Consider the following 17,377-nt stretch of genomic DNA (forward strand, 5'->3'; position numbering starts at 1 on the left):
GTGGTTGAATCACGTAGTAATGTGGTAACACACTGAAGCAGTCAATTAAACCAGGTTTCGATCAATATTTTACAGGATAACACCGGTTAGGTCTGGGTTAGGTCTGGGATATGCGCGCATCTGGCTTATACTTTCGCCTTTTTCGCAAAATTGTTGGCCAGGTCCTGGGTTTTTTCCGTGTTTGAAACACGTAGTAATGTGGTACCACACTGAGGCAGTCATCTAAACCTGCTTTCGATCAATATTTCACAGGATAACACCGGTTAGGTCTGGGTAAGGTCCGGGACATGCCCGCATCTGGCTCATGATTTTGCCTTTCTTCGCATACTTGTTGGCCAGATCCTAGGTTTTTTTCGAGTTTGTATCACGTAGTAATGTGGTACCACACCGAGGTAGTCAATTAAACCTGGTTTCGATCAATATTTTAGAGGATAACACCGGTTAGGTCTGGGTTAGGTCTGGGATATGCGCGCGTCTGGCTTACAATTTCGCCATTTTCGCAAACTTGTTAGCCAGATCATGGGTTTTTTCCGTGTTTGAATCACGTAGTAATGTGGTAACACAATGAAGCAGTCAATTAACCCTGGTTTCGATCAATATTTTAGGGGATAACACCGGTTAGGTCTGGGTTAGGCCTGGGTTATGCCCGCATCTGCCTCATGATTTTGCCTTCTTCGTATACTTGTTGGCCAGATCCTGGGTTTTTTTCGTGTTTGAATCACGTTGTAATGTGGTAACACACGGAAGCAGTCAATTAAACATGGTTTCGATCAATATTTTAGAGGATAACACCGGTTAGGTCTGGGTTAGGTCTGGGATATGCGCGCATCTGGCTTATACTTTCGCCTTTTTCGCAAACTTGTTGGCCAGATCCTGGGTTTTTCCCGTGTTTGAATCACGTAGTAATGTGATAATACACTGAAGCAGTCAATTAAACCTGGTTTCGATGAATATTTTAGAGGATAACACCGGTTAGGTCTGGGTTAGGTCTGGGTTATGCCCGCATCTGCCTCATGATTTTGCCTTCTTCGCAAACTTGTTGACCAGATCCTGGGTTTTTTCCGTGTTTGAATCACGTAGTAATGTGGTAATACACTGAAGCAGTCAATTAAACCTGGTTTCGATCAATATTTTAGAGGATAACACCGGTTAGGTCTGGGTTAGGTCCGTGAAATGCACGCATCTGGCTTATGATTTCGCCTTTTTCGCAAACTTGTTGACCAGATCCTGGGTTTTTTCTGTGTTTGAATCACGTAGTAATGTGGTACCACACTGAGGCAGTCAATTAAACCTGGTTTCGATCAATATTTTAGAGGATAACACCGGTTAGGTCTGGGTTAGGTCTGGGATATGCGCGCATCTGGCTTACACTTTCGCCATTTTCGCAAACTTGTTGGCCAGATCCTGGGTTTTTTCTGTGTTTGAATCACGTAGTAATGTGGTAACACAATGAAGCAGTCAATTAAACCTGGTTTCGATCAATTTTTTTAGAGGATGACACCGGTTAGGTCTGGGTTCGGTCTGGGTTATGCCCGCATCTGGCTCATGATTTTGCCTCTTTCGCAAACTTGTTGGCCAGATCCTGGGTTTTTTCCGTGTTTGAATTACGTAGTATTGTTGTAGCACACTTTAGCAGTCAATTAAACCTGGTTTTGATCAATATTTTAGAGGATAACACCGGTTAGGTCTGGGTTAGGTCAGGGTTATGCCCGCATCTGCCTCATGATTTTGCCTTCTTCGCATACTTGTTGGCCAGATCCTGGGTTTTTTTCGTGTTTGAATCACGCAGTAATGTGGTACCACACTGAAGCAGAAAATTAAACCTGGTTTCGATCAATATTTTAGAGGATAACGCCGGTTAGGTCTGGGTTAGGTCTGGGTTATGCCCGCATCTGGCTTATACTTTCTCCTTTTTCGCAAACTTGCTGACCAGATCCTGGGTTTCTTCCGTGTTTGAATCACGTAGTAATGTTGTACCACACTGAGGCAGTCAATTAAACCTGGTTTCGATCAATATTTTAGAGGATAAAACCCGTTAGGTCTGGGTTAGGTCCGGGATAAGCCCGAATCTGCCTCATGATTTTGCCTTCTTCGCATACTTGTTGGCCAGATCCTGGGTTTTTTTCGTGGTTGAATCACGTAGTAATGTGGTGACACACTGAAGCAGTCAATTAAACCAGGTTTCGATCAATATTTTAGAGGATAACACCGGTTAGGTCTGGGTTAGGTCTGGGATATGCGCGCATCTGGCTTATACTTTCGCCTTTTTCGCAAACTTGTTGGCCAGATCCTGGGTTTTTTCCGTGTTTGAATCACGTAGTAATGTGGTAACACACTGAGGCAGTCTATTAAACCTGGATTAGGACAGTATTTTAGAGGATAACACCGGTTAGGTCTGGGTTAGGTCTGGGTTATGCCCGCATCTGGCTCATGATTTTGCCTTCTTCGCATACTTGTTGGCCAGATCCTGGGTTTTTTTCGTGTTTCAATCACGTAGTAATGTGGTAACACACTGAAGCAGGCAATTAAACCTGGTTTCGATCAATATTTCAGAGGATAACACCGGTTAGGTCTGGGTTAGGTCTGGGATTTGCGCGCATCTGGCTTATACTTTCGCCTTTTTCGCAAACTTGTTGGCCAGATCCTGGGTATTTTCCGTGTTTGAATCACGTAGTAATGTGGTAACACACTGAAGCAGTCAATTAAACCTGGTTTCGATCAATATTTCAGAGGATAACACCGGTTAGGTCTGGGTTAGGTCTGGGTTATGCCCGCATCTGGCTCATGATTTTGCCTTCTTCGTATACTTGTTGGCCAGATCTCGGGTTTTTTTCGTGTTTCAATCACGTAGTAATGTGGTAACACACTGAGGCAGTCTATTAAACCTGGATTCGGACAGTATTTTAGAGGATAACACCGGTTAGGTCTGGGTTAGGTCTGGGATATGCGCGCATCTGGCTTATACTTTCGCCTTTTTCGCAAACTTGTTGGCAAGCTCCTGGGTTTTTACCGTGTTTGAAACACGTAGTAATGTGGTAATACACTGAAGCAGTCAATTAAACCTGGTTTCGATCAATATTTTAGAGGATAACAGCGGTTAGGTCTGGGTTAGGTCCGGGAAATGCACGCATCTGGCTCATGATTTCGCCTTTTTCGCAAACATGTTGGCCAGATCCTGGGTTTTTTCCGTGTTTGAATCACGTAGTAATGTGGTAATTCACTGAAGCAGTCAATTAAACCTGGTTTTGATCAATATTTTAGAGGATAACACCGGTTAGGTCTGGGTTAGGTCTGGGATATGCGCGCATCTGGCTTACACTTTCGCCATTTTCGCAAACTTGTTGGCCAGATCCTGGGTTTTTTCTGTGTTTGAACCTGGTTTCGATCAATTTTTTTAGAGGATGACACCGGTTAGGTCTGGGTTCGGTCTGGGTTATGCCCGCATCTGGCTCATGATTTTGCCTCTTTCGCAAACTTGTTGGCCAGATCCTGGGTTTTTTCCGTGTTTGAATTACGTAGTATTGTTGTAGCACACTTTAGCAGTCAATTAAACCTGGTTTTGATCAATATTTTAGAGGATAACACCGGTTAGGTCTGGGTTAGGTCAGGGTTATGCCCGCATCTGCCTCATGATTTTGCCTTCTTCGCATACTTGTTGGCCAGATCCTGGGTTTTTTTCGTGTTTGAATCACGCAGTAATGTGGTACCACACTGAAGCAGAAAATTAAACCTGGTTTCGATCAATATTTTAGAGGATAACGCCGGTTAGGTCTGGGTTAGGTCTGGGTTATGCCCGCATCTGGCTTATACTTTCTCCTTTTTCGCAAACTTGCTGACCAGATCCTGGGTTTCTTCCGTGTTTGAATCACGTAGTAATGTTGTACCACACTGAGGCAGTCAATTAAACCTGGTTTCGATCAATATTTTAGAGGATAAAACCCGTTAGGTCTGGGTTAGGTCCGGGATAAGCCCGAATCTGCCTCATGATTTTGCCTTCTTCGCATACTTGTTGGCCAGATCCTGGGTTTTTTTCGTGGTTGAATCACGTAGTAATGTGGTGACACACTGAAGCAGTCAATTAAACCAGGTTTCGATCAATATTTTAGAGGATAACACCGGTTAGGTCTGGGTTAGGTCTGGGATATGCGCGCATCTGGCTTATACTTTCGCCTTTTTCGCAAACTTGTTGGCCAGATCCTGGGTTTTTTCCGTGATTGAATCACGTAGTAATGTGGTAACACACTGAAGCAGTCAATTAAACCTGGTTTCGATCAATATTTTAGAGGATAACACCGGTTAGGTCCGGGTTAGGTCTGTGTTATGCGGGCATCTGCCTCATGATTTTGCCTTCTTCGCATACTTGTTGGCCAGATCCTGGGTTTTTTTCGTGTTTGAATCACGTAGTAATGTGGTAACACACTGAAGCAGTCAATTAAACCTGGTTTCGATCAATATTTTACAGGATAACACCGGTTAGGTCTGGGTTAGGTCTGGGATATGCGCGCATCTGGCTTATACTTTCGCCTTCTCCGCAAACTTGTTGGCCAGATCCTGGGTTTTTTCCGTGTTTGAATCACGTAGTAATGTTGTACCACACTGAGGCAGTCAATTAAACCTGGTTTCGATCAATATTTTAGAGGATAACACCGGTTAGGTCTGGGTTAGGTCTGGGTTATGCCCGCATCTGCCTCATGATTTTGCCTTCTTCGCAAACTTGTTGACCAGATCCTGGGTTTTTTCCGTGTTTGAATCACGTAGTAATGTGGTAATACACTGAAGCAGTCAATTAAACCTGGTTTCGATCAATATTTTAGAGGATAACACCGGTTAGGTCTGGGTTAGGTCCGTGAAATGCACGCATCTGGCTTATGATTTCGCCTTTTTCGCAAACTTGTTGACCAGATCCTGGGTTTTTTCTGTGTTTGAATCACGTAGTAATGTGGTACCACACTGAGGCAGTCAATTAAACCTGGTTTCGATCAATATTTTAGAGGATAACACCGGTTAGGTCTGGGTTAGGTCTGGGATATGCGCGCATCTGGCTTACACTTTCGCCATTTTCGCAAACTTGTTGGCCAGATCCTGGGTTTTTTCTGTGTTTGAATCACGTAGTAATGTGGTAACACAATGAAGCAGTCAATTAAACCTGGTTTCGATCAATTTTTTTAGAGGATGACACCGGTTAGGTCTGGGTTCGGTCTGGGTTATGCCCGCATCTGGCTCATGATTTTGCCTCTTTCGCAAACTTGTTGGCCAGATCCTGGGTTTTTTCCGTGTTTGAATTACGTAGTATTGTTGTAGCACACTTTAGCAGTCAATTAAACCTGGTTTTGATCAATATTTTAGAGGATAACACCGGTTAGGTCTGGGTTAGGTCAGGGTTATGCCCGCATCTGCCTCATGATTTTGCCTTCTTCGCATACTTGTTGGCCAGATCCTGGGTTTTTTTCGTGTTTGAATCACGCAGTAATGTGGTACCACACTGAAGCAGAAAATTAAACCTGGTTTCGATCAATATTTTAGAGGATAACGCCGGTTAGGTCTGGGTTAGGTCTGGGTTATGCCCGCATCTGGCTTATACTTTCTCCTTTTTCGCAAACTTGCTGACCAGATCCTGGGTTTCTTCCGTGTTTGAATCACGTAGTAATGTTGTACCACACTGAGGCAGTCAATTAAACCTGGTTTCGATCAATATTTTAGAGGATAAAACCCGTTAGGTCTGGGTTAGGTCCGGGATAAGCCCGAATCTGCCTCATGATTTTGCCTTCTTCGCATACTTGTTGGCCAGATCCTGGGTTTTTTTCGTGGTTGAATCACGTAGTAATGTGGTGACACACTGAAGCAGTCAATTAAACCAGGTTTCGATCAATATTTTAGAGGATAACACCGGTTAGGTCTGGGTTAGGTCTGGGATATGCGCGCATCTGGCTTATACTTTCGCCTTTTTCGCAAACTTGTTGGCCAGATCCTGGGTTTTTTCCGTGTTTGAATCACGTAGTAATGTGGTAACACACTGAGGCAGTCTATTAAACCTGGATTAGGACAGTATTTTAGAGGATAACACCGGTTAGGTCTGGGTTAGGTCTGGGTTATGCCCGCATCTGGCTCATGATTTTGCCTTCTTCGCAAACTTGTTGACCAGATCCTGGGTTTTTTCCGTGTTTGAATCACGTAGTAATGTGGTAATACACTGAAGCAGTCAATTAAACCTGGTTTCGATCAATATTTTAGAGGATAACACCGGTTAGGTCTGGGTTAGGTCCGTGAAATGCACGCATCTGGCTTATGATTTCGCCTTTTTCGCAAACTTGTTGACCAGATCCTGGGTTTTTTCCGTGTTTGAATCACGTAGTAATGTGGTAATACACTGAAGCAGTCAATTAAACCTGGTTTCGATCAATATTTTAGAGGATAACACCGGTTAGGTCTGGGTTAGGTCCGTGAAATGCACGCATCTGGCTTATGATTTCGCCTTTTTCGCAAACTTGTTGACCAGATCCTGGGTTTTTTCTGTGTTTGAATCACGTAGTAATGTGGTACCACACTGAGGCAGTCAATTAAACCTGGTTTCGATCAATTTTTTTAGAGGATGACACCGGTTAGGTCTGGGTTCGGTCTGGGTTATGCCCGAATCTGCCTCATGATTTTGCCTTCTTCGCATACTTGTTGGCCAGATCCTGGGTTTTTTTCGTGGTTGAATCACGTAGTAATGTGGTGACACACTGAAGCAGTCAATTAAACCAGGTTTCGATCAATATTTTAGAGGATAACACCGGTTAGGTCTGGGTTAGGTCTGGGTTATGCCCGCATCTGCCTCATGATTTTGCCTTCTTCGCAAACTTGTTGACCAGATCCTGGGTTTTTTCCGTGTTTGAATCACGTAGTAATGTGGTAATACACTGAAGCAGTCAATTAAACCTGGTTTCGATCAATATTTTAGAGGATAACACCGGTTAGGTCTGGGTTAGGTCCGTGAAATGCACGCATCTGGCTTATGATTTCGCCTTTTTCGCAAACTTGTTGACCAGATCCTGGGTTTTTTCCGTGTTTGAATCACGTAGTAATGTGGTAATACACTGAAGCAGTCAATTAAACCTGGTTTCGATCAATATTTTAGGGGATAACACCGGTTAGGTCTGGGTTAGGCCTGGGTTATGCCCGCATCTGCCTCATGATTTTGCCTTCTTCGCAAACTTGTTGACCAGATCCTGGGTTTTTTCCGTGTTTGAATCACGTAGTAATGTGGTAATACACTGAAGCAGTCAATTAAACCTGGTTTCGATCAATATTTTAGAGGATAACACCGGTTAGGTCTGGGTTAGGTCCGTGAAATGCATGCATCTGGCTTATGATTTCGCCTTTTTCGCAAACTTGTTGACCAGATCCTGGGTTTTTTCTGTGTTTGAATCACGTAGTAATGTGGTACCACACTGAGGCAGTCAATTAAACCTGGTTTCGATCAATTTTTTTAGAGGATGACACCGGTTAGGTCTGGGTTCGGTCTGGGTTATGCCCGCATCTGGCTCATGATTTTGCCTCTTTCGCAAACTTGTTGGCCAGATCCTGGGTTTTTTCCGTGTTTGAATTACGTAGTATTGTTGTAGCACACTTTAGCAGTCAATTAAACCTGGTTTTGATCAATATTTTAGAGGATAACACCGGTTAGGTCTGGGTTAGGTCAGGGTTATGCCCGCATCTGCCTCATGATTTTGCCTTCTTCGCATACTTGTTGGCCAGATCCTGGGTTTTTTTCGTGTTTGAATCACGCAGTAATGTTGTACCACACTGAAGCAGAAAATTAAACCTGGTTTCGATCAATATTTTAGAGGATAACGCCGGTTAGGTCTGGGTTAGGTCTGGGTTATGCCCGCATCTGGCTTATACTTTCTCCTTTTTCGCAAACTTGCGGACCAGATCCTGGGTTTCTTCCGTGTTTGAATCACGTAGTAATGTTGTACCACACTGAGGCAGGCAATTAAACCTGGTTTCGATCAATATTTTAGAGGATAAAACCCGTTAGGTCTGGGTTAGGTCCGGGATAAGCCCGAATCTGCCTCATGATTTTGCCTTCTTCGCATACTTGTTGGCCAGATCCTGGGTTTTTTTCGTGTTTGAATCACGTAGTAATGTGGTGACACACTGAAGCAGTCAATTAAACCAGGTTTCGATCAATATTTTAGAGGATAACACCGGTTAGGTCTGGGTTAGGTCTGGGATATGCGCGCATCTGGCTTATACTTTCGCCTTTTTCGCAAACTTGTTGGCCAGATCCTGGGTTTTTTCCGTGTTTAAATCACGTAGTAATGTGGTAACACACTGAAGCAGTCAATTAAACCTGGTTTCGATCAATATTTTAGAGGATAACACCGGTTAGGTCCGGGTTAGGTCTGGGTTATGCCCGCATCTGCCTCATGATTTTGCCTTCTTCGCATACTTGTTGGCCAGATCCTGGGTTTTTTTCGTGTTTGAATCACGTAGTAATGTGGTAACACACTGAACCAGTCAATTAAACCTGGTTTCGATCAATATTTTACAGGATAACACCGGTTAGGTCTGGGTTAGGTCTGGGATATGCGCGCATCTGGCTTATACTTTCGCCTTCTCCGCAAACTTGTTGGCCAGATCCTGGGTTTTTTCCGTGTTTGAATCACGTAGTAATGTTGTACCACACTGAGGCAGTCAATTAAACCTGGTTTCGATCAATATTTCAGAGGATAACACCGGTTAGATCTGGGTTAGGTCCAGGAAATGCACGCATCTGGCTCATGATTTTGCCTTCTTCGCATACTTGTTGGCCAGATCCTGGGTTTTTTTCGCGTTTGAATCACGTAGTAATGTGGTAACACACTGAAGCAGTCAATTAAACCTGGTTTCGATCAATATTTTACAGGATAACACCGGTTAGGTCTGGGTTAGGTCTGGGATATGCGCGCATCTGGCTTATACTTTCGCCTTCTCCGCAAACTTGTTGGCCAGATCCTGGGTTTTTTCCGTGTTTGAATCACGTAGTAATGTTGTACCACACTGAGGCAGTCAATTAAACCTGGTTTCGATCAATATTTCAGAGGATAACACCGGTTAGGTCTGGGTTAGGTCCAGGAAATGCACGCATCTGGCTCATGATTTTGCCCTCTTCGCATACTTGTTGGCCAGATCCTGGGTTTTTTTCGTGTTTGAATCACGTAGTAATGTGGTAACACACGGAAGCAGTCAATTAAACCTGGTTTCGATCAATATTTTAGAGCATAACACCGGTTAGGTCTGGGTTAGGTCTGGGATATGCGCGCATCTGGCTTATACATTCGCCTTTTTCGCAAACTTGTTGGCCAGATCCTGGGTTTTTCCCGTGTTTGAATCACGTAGTAATGTGGTAACACACTGAGGCAGTCTATTAAACCTGGATTAGGACAGTATTTTAGAGGATAACACCGGTTAGGTCTGGGTTAGGTCTGGGTTATGCCCGCATCTGGCTCATGATTTTGCCTTCTTCGCATACTTGTTGGCCAGATCCTGGGTTTTTTTCGTGTTTGAATCACGTAGTAATGTGGTAACACAATGAAGCAGTCAATTAACCCTGGTTTCGATCCATATTTTGGAGGATAACACCGGTTAGGTCTGGGTTAGGTCTGGGATATGCGCGCATCTGGCATATACTTTCGCCTTTATCGCAACTTGTTGGCCAGATCCTGGGTTTTTTCCGTGTTTGAATCACGTAGTAATGTGGTACCACACTGAGGCAGTCAATTAAACCTGGTTTCGAACAATATTTCAGAGGATAACACCGGCTAGGTCTGGGTTAGGTCCGGGATATGCCCGCATCTGCCTCATGATTTTGCCTTCTTCGCATACTTGTTGGCCAGATCCTGGGTTTTTTTCGTGGTTGAATCACGTAGTAATGTGGTAACACACTGAAGCAGTCAATTAAACCAGGTTTCGATCAATATTTTACAGGATAACACCGGTTAGGTCTGGGTTAGGTCTGGGATATGCGCGCATCTGGCTTATACTTTCGCCTTTTTCGCAAAATTGTTGGCCAGATCCTGGGTTTTTTCCGTGTTTGAAACACGTAGTAATGTGGTACCACACTGAGGCAGTCATCTAAACCTGCTTTCGATCAATATTTCACAGGATAACACCGGTTAGGTCTGGGTTAGGTCCGTGAAATGCACGCATCTGGCTTATGATTTCGCCTTTTTCGCAAACTTGTTGACCAGATCCTGGGTTTTTTCCGTGTTTGAATCACGTAGTAATGTGGTAATACACTGAAGCAGTCAATTAAACCTGGTTTCGATCAATATTTTAGAGGATAACACCGGTTAGGTCTGGGTTAGGTCCGTGAAATGCACGCATCTGGCTTATGATTTCGCCTTTTTCGCAAACTTGTTGACCAGATCCTGGGTTTTTTCTGTGTTTGAATCACGTAGTAATGTGGTACCACACTGAGGCAGTCAATTAAACCTGGTTTCGATCAATTTTTTTAGAGGATGACACCGGTTAGGTCTGGGTTCGGTCTGGGTTATGCCCGAATCTGCCTCATGATTTTGCCTTCTTCGCATACTTGTTGGCCAGATCCTGGGTTTTTTTCGTGGTTGAATCACGTAGTAATGTGGTGACACACTGAAGCAGTCAATTAAACCAGGTTTCGATCAATATTTTAGAGGATAACACCGGTTAGGTCTGGGTTAGGTCTGGGTTATGCCCGCATCTGCCTCATGATTTTGCCTTCTTCGCAAACTTGTTGACCAGATCCTGGGTTTTTTCCGTGTTTGAATCACGTAGTAATGTGGTAATACACTGAAGCAGTCAATTAAACCTGGTTTCGATCAATATTTTAGAGGATAACACCGGTTAGGTCTGGGTTAGGTCCGTGAAATGCACGCATCTGGCTTATGATTTCGCCTTTTTCGCAAACTTGTTGACCAGATCCTGGGTTTTTTCCGTGTTTGAATCACGTAGTAATGTGGTAATACACTGAAGCAGTCAATTAAACCTGGTTTCGATCAATATTTTAGGGGATAACACCGGTTAGGTCTGGGTTAGGCCTGGGTTATGCCCGCATCTGCCTCATGATTTTGCCTTCTTCGCAAACTTGTTGACCAGATCCTGGGTTTTTTCCGTGTTTGAATCACGTAGTAATGTGGTAATACACTGAAGCAGTCAATTAAACCTGGTTTCGATCAATATTTTAGAGGATAACACCGGTTAGGTCTGGGTTAGGTCCGTGAAATGCACGCATCTGGCTTATGATTTCGCCTTTTTCGCAAACTTGTTGACCAGATCCTGGGTTTTTTCTGTGTTTGAATCACGTAGTAATGTGGTACCACACTGAGGCAGTCAATTAAACCTGGTTTCGATCAATTTTTTTAGAGGATGACACCGGTTAGGTCTGGGTTCGGTCTGGGTTATGCCCGCATCTGGCTCATGATTTTGCCTCTTTCGCAAACTTGTTGGCCAGATCCTGGGTTTTTTCCGTGTTTGAATTACGTAGTATTGTTGTAGCACACTTTAGCAGTCAATTAAACCTGGTTTTGATCAATATTTTAGAGGATAACACCGGTTAGGTCTGGGTTAGGTCAGGGTTATGCCCGCATCTGCCTCATGATTTTGCCTTCTTCGCATACTTGTTGGCCAGATCCTGGGTTTTTTTCGTGTTTGAATCACGCAGTAATGTGGTACCACACTGAAGCAGAAAATTAAACCTGGTTTCGATCAATATTTTAGAGGATAACGCCGGTTAGGTCTGGGTTAGGTCTGGGTTATGCCCGCATCTGGCTTATACTTTCTCCTTTTTCGCAAACTTGCGGACCAGATCCTGGGTTTCTTCCGTGTTTGAATCACGTAGTAATGTTGTACCACACTGAGGCAGGCAATTAAACCTGGTTTCGATCAATATTTTAGAGGATAAAACCCGTTAGGTCTGGGTTAGGTCCGGGATAAGCCCGAATCTGCCTCATGATTTTGCCTTCTTCGCATACTTGTTGGCCAGATCCTGGGTTTTTTTCGTGTTTGAATCACGTAGTAATGTGGTGACACACTGAAGCAGTCAATTAAACCAGGTTTCGATCAATATTTTAGAGGATAACACCGGTTAGGTCTGGGTTAGGTCTGGGATATGCGCGCATCTGGCTTATACTTTCGCCTTTTTCGCAAACTTGTTGGCCAGATCCTGGGTTTTTTCCGTGTTTAAATCACGTAGTAATGTGGTAACACACTGAAGCAGTCAATTAAACCTGGTTTCGATCAATATTTTAGAGGATAACACCGGTTAGGTCCGGGTTAGGTCTGGGTTATGCCCGCATCTGCCTCATGATTTTGCCTTCTTCGCATACTTGTTGGCCAGATCCTGGGTTTTTTTCGTGTTTGAATCACGTAGTAATGTGGTAACACACTGAACCAGTCAATTAAACCTGGTTTCGATCAATATTTTACAGGATAACACCGGTTAGGTCTGGGTTAGGTCTGGGATATGCGCGCATCTGGCTTATACTTTCGCCTTCTCCGCAAACTTGTTGGCCAGATCCTGGGTTTTTTCCGTGTTTGAATCACGTAGTAATGTTGTACCACACTGAGGCAGTCAATTAAACCTGGTTTCGATCAATATTTCAGAGGATAACACCGGTTAGATCTGGGTTAGGTCCAGGAAATGCACGCATCTGGCTCATGATTTTGCCTTCTTCGCATACTTGTTGGCCAGATCCTGGGTTTTTTTCGCGTTTGAATCACGTAGTAATGTGGTAACACACTGAAGCAGTCAATTAAACCTGGTTTCGATCAATATTTTACAGGATAACACCGGTTAGGTCTGGGTTAGGTCTGGGATATGCGCGCATCTGGCTTATACTTTCGCCTTCTCCGCAAACTTGTTGGCCAGATCCTGGGTTTTTTCCGTGTTTGAATCACGTAGTAATGTTGTACCACACTGAGGCAGTCAATTAAACCTGGTTTCGATCAATATTTCAGAGGATAACACCGGTTAGGTCTGGGTTAGGTCCAGGAAATGCACGCATCTGGCTCATGATTTTGCCCTCTTCGCATACTTGTTGGCCAGATCCTGGGTTTTTTTCGTGTTTGAATCACGTAGTAATGTGGTAACACACGGAAGCAGTCAATTAAACCTGGTTTCGATCAATATTTTAGAGCATAACACCGGTTAGGTCTGGGTTAGGTCTGGGATATGCGCGCATCTGGCTTATACATTCGCCTTTTTCGCAAACTTGTTGGCCAGATCCTGGGTTTTTCCCGTGTTTGAATCACGTAGTAATGTGGTAACACACTGAGGCAGTCTATTAAACCTGGATTAGGACAGTATTTTAGAGGATAACACCGGTTAGGTCTGGGTTAGGTCTGGGTTATGCCCGCATCTGGCTCATGATTTTGCCTTCTTCGCATACTTGTTGGCCAGATCCTGGGTTTTTTTCGTGTTTGAATCACGTAGTAATGTGGTAACACAATGAAGCAGTCAATTAACCCTGGTTTCGATCCATATTTTGGAGGATAACACCGGTTAGGTCTGGGTTAGGTCTGGGATATGCGCGCATCTGGCATATACTTTCGCCTTTATCGCAACTTGTTGGCCAGATCCTGGGTTTTTTCCGTGTTTGAATCACGTAGTAATGTGGTACCACACTGAGGCAGTCAATTAAACCTGGTTTCGAACAATATTTCAGAGGATAACACCGGCTAGGTCTGGGTTAGGTCCGGGATATGCCCGCATCTGCCTCATGATTTTGCCTTCTTCGCATACTTGTTGGCCAGATCCTGGGTTTTTTTCGTGGTTGAATCACGTAGTAATGTGGTAACACACTGAAGCAGTCAATTAAACCAGGTTTCGATCAATATTTTACAGGATAACACCGGTTAGGTCTGGGTTAGGTCTGGGATATGCGCGCATCTGGCTTATACTTTCGCCTTTTTCGCAAAATTGTTGGCCAGATCCTGGGTTTTTTCCGTGTTTGAAACACGTAGTAATGTGGTACCACACTGAGGCAGTCATCTAAACCTGCTTTCGATCAATATTTCACAGGATAACACCGGTTAGGTCTGGGTTAGGTCTGGGATATGCCCGCATCTGGCTCATGATTTTGCCTCTTTCGCAAACTTGTTGGCCAGATCCTGGGTTTTTTCCGTGTTTGAATCACGTAGTATTGTTGTAGCACACTGAAGCAGTCAATTAAACCTGGATTCGATCAATATTTTAGAGGATAACACCGGTTAGGTCTGGGTTAGGTCCGGGAAATGCACGCATCTGGCTCATGATTTCGCCTTTTTCGCATACTTGTTGGCCAGATCCTGGGTTTTTTCCGTGTTTGAATCACGTAGTACTGTGGTAATACACTGAAGCAGTCAATTAAACCTGGTTTCGATCAATATTTTAGAGGATAACACCGGTTAGGTCAGGGTTAGGTCTCGGTTATGCCCGCATCTGGCTCATGATTTTGCCTTCTTCGCATACTTGTTGGCCAGATCCTGGGTTTTTTTCGTGTTTGAATCACGTAATAATGTGGTAACACACTGAAGCAGTCAATTAAACCTGGTTTCGATCAATATTTTAGAGGATAACACCGGTTAGGTCTGGGTTAGGTCTGGGTTATGCCCGCATCTGGCTCATGATTTTGCCTTCTTCGCATACTTGTTGGCCAGATCCTGGGTTTTTTCCGTGTTTGAATCACGTAGTAATGTGGTAATTCACCGAAGCAGTCAATTAAACCTGGTTTCGATCAATATTTTAGAGGATAACACTGGTTAGGTCTGGGTTAGGTCTGGGTTATGCCCGCATCTGGCTCATGATTTTGCCTTCTTCGCATACTTGTTGGCCAGATCCTGGGTTTTTTTCGTGTTTGAATCACGTAGTAATGTGGTAACACACTGAAGCAGTCAATTAAACCTGGATTCGATCAATATTTCAGAGGATAACATCGGTTAGGCCTGGGATAGGTCCGGGAAATGCACGCATCTGGCTCGTGATTTCGCCTTTTTCGCATACTTGTTGGCCAGATCCTGGGTTTTTTCCGTGTTTGAATCACGTAGTAATGTGGTAATACACTGAAGCAGTCAATTAAACCTGGTTTCGATCAATATTTTAGAGGATAACACCGGTTAGGTCAGGGTTAGGTCTCGGTTATGCCCGCATCTGGCTCATGATTTTGCCTTCTTCGCATACTTGTTGGCCAGATCCTGGGTTTTTTTCGTGTTTGAATCACGTAATAATGTGGTAACACACTGAAGCAGTCAATTAAACCTGGTTTCGATCAATATTTTAGAGGATAACACCGGTTAGGTCTGGGTTAGGTCTGGGTTATGCCCGCATCTGGCTCATGATTTTGCCTTCTTCGCATACTTGTTGGCCAGATCCTGGGTTTTTTTCGTGTTTGAATCACGTAGTAATATGGTAACACACTGAAGCAGTCAATTAAACCTGGTTCCGGTCAATATTTTAGAGGATAACACCGGTTAGGTCTGGGTTAGGTCTGGGTTATGCCCGCATCTGGCTCATGATTTTGCCTTCTTCGCATACTTGTTGGCCAGATCCTCGGTTTTTTTCGTGTTTGAATCACGTAGTAATGTCGTAACACACTGAAGCAGTCAATTGAACCTGGTTTCGATCAATATTTTAGAGGATAACACCGGTTAGGTCTGGGTTAGGTCTGGGTTATGCCCGCATCTGGCTCATGATTTTGCCTTCTTCGCATACTTGTTGGCCAGATCCTGGGTTTTTTTCGTGTTTGAATCCCGTAGTAATGTGGTAACACACTGATGCAGTCAATTAAACCTGGTTTCGATCAATATTTTAGAGGATAACACCGGTTAGGTCTGGGTTAGGTCTGGGTTATGCCCGCATCTGGCTCATGATTTTGCCTTCTTCGCATACTTGTTGGCCAGATCCTGGGTTTTTTTCGTGTTTGAATCACGTAGTAATGTGGTAACACACTGAAGCAGTCAATTAAACCTGGTTCCGGTCAATATTTTAGAGGATAACACCGGTTAGGTCTGGGTTAGGTCTGGGTTATGCCCGCATCTGGCTCATGATTTTGCCTTCTTCGCATACTTGTAGGCCAGATCCTGGGTTTTTTTCGTGTTTGAATCACGTAATAATGTGGTAACACACTGAAGCAGTCAATTAAACCTGGTTTCGATCAATATTTTAGAGGATAACACCGGTTAGGTCTGGGTTAGGTCTGGGTTATGCCCGCATCTGGCTCATGATTTTGCCTTCTTCGCATACTTGTTGGCCAGATCCTGGGTTTTTTTCGTGTTTGAATCACGTAGTAATGTGGTAACACACTGAAGCAGTCAATTAAACCTGGTTCCGGTCAATATTTTAGAGGATAACACCGGTTAGGTCTGGGTTAGGTCTGGGTTATGCCCGCATCTGGCTCATGATTTTGCCTTCTTCGCATACTTGTTGGCCAGATCCTCGGTTTTTTTCGTGTTTGAATCACGTAGTAATGTCGTAACACACTGAAGCAGTCAATTGAACCTGGTTTCGATCAATATTTTAGAGGATAACACCGGTTAGGTCTGGGTTAGGTCTGGGTTATGCCCGCATCTGGCTCATGATTTTGCCTTCTTCGCATACTTGTTGGCCAGATCCTGGGTTTTTTTGGTGTTTGAATCACGTAGTAATGTGGTAACACACTGAAGCAGTCAATTAAACCTGGTTTCGATCAATTTTTTTAGAGGATGACACCGGTTAGGTCTGGGTTCGGTCTGGGATATGCCCGCATCTGGCTCATGATTTTGCCTCTTTCGCAAACTTGTTGGCCAGATCCTGGGTTTTTTCCGTGTTTGAATCACGTAGTATTGTTGTAGCACACTGAAGCAGTCAATTAAACCTGGTTTCGATCAATATTTTAGAGGATAACACCGGTTAGGTCTGGGTTAGGTCTGGGATATACGCGAATCTGGCTTATGATTTCGCCTTTTTCGCAAACTTGTTGACCAGATCCTGGGTTTTTTCTGTGTTTGAATCACGTAGTAATGTGGTACCACACTGAGGCAGTCAATTAAACCTGGTTTCGATCAATATTTTAGAGGATAACACCCGTTAGGTCTGGGTTAGGTCTGGGATATGCGCGCATCTGGCTTACACTTTCGCCATTTTCGCAAACTTGTTGGCCAGATCCTGGGTTTTTTCTGTGCTTGAATCACGTAGTAATGTGGTACCACACTGAGGCAGTCAATTAAACCTGGTTTCGATCAATATTTCAGAGGATAACATCGGTTAGGTCTGGGATAGGTCCGGGAAATGCACGCATCTGGCTCATGATTTCGCCTTTTTCGCAAACTTGTTGGCCAGATCCTGGGTTTTTTCCGTGTTTGAATCACGTAGTAATGTGGTAATTCACCGAAGCAGTCAATTAAACCTGGTTTCGATCAA

This window comes from Colletes latitarsis, unplaced genomic scaffold, assembly GCF_051014445.1.
Source record: "Colletes latitarsis isolate SP2378_abdomen unplaced genomic scaffold, iyColLati1 scaffold0013, whole genome shotgun sequence".
Taxonomy (NCBI): domain Eukaryota; kingdom Metazoa; phylum Arthropoda; class Insecta; order Hymenoptera; family Colletidae; genus Colletes; species Colletes latitarsis.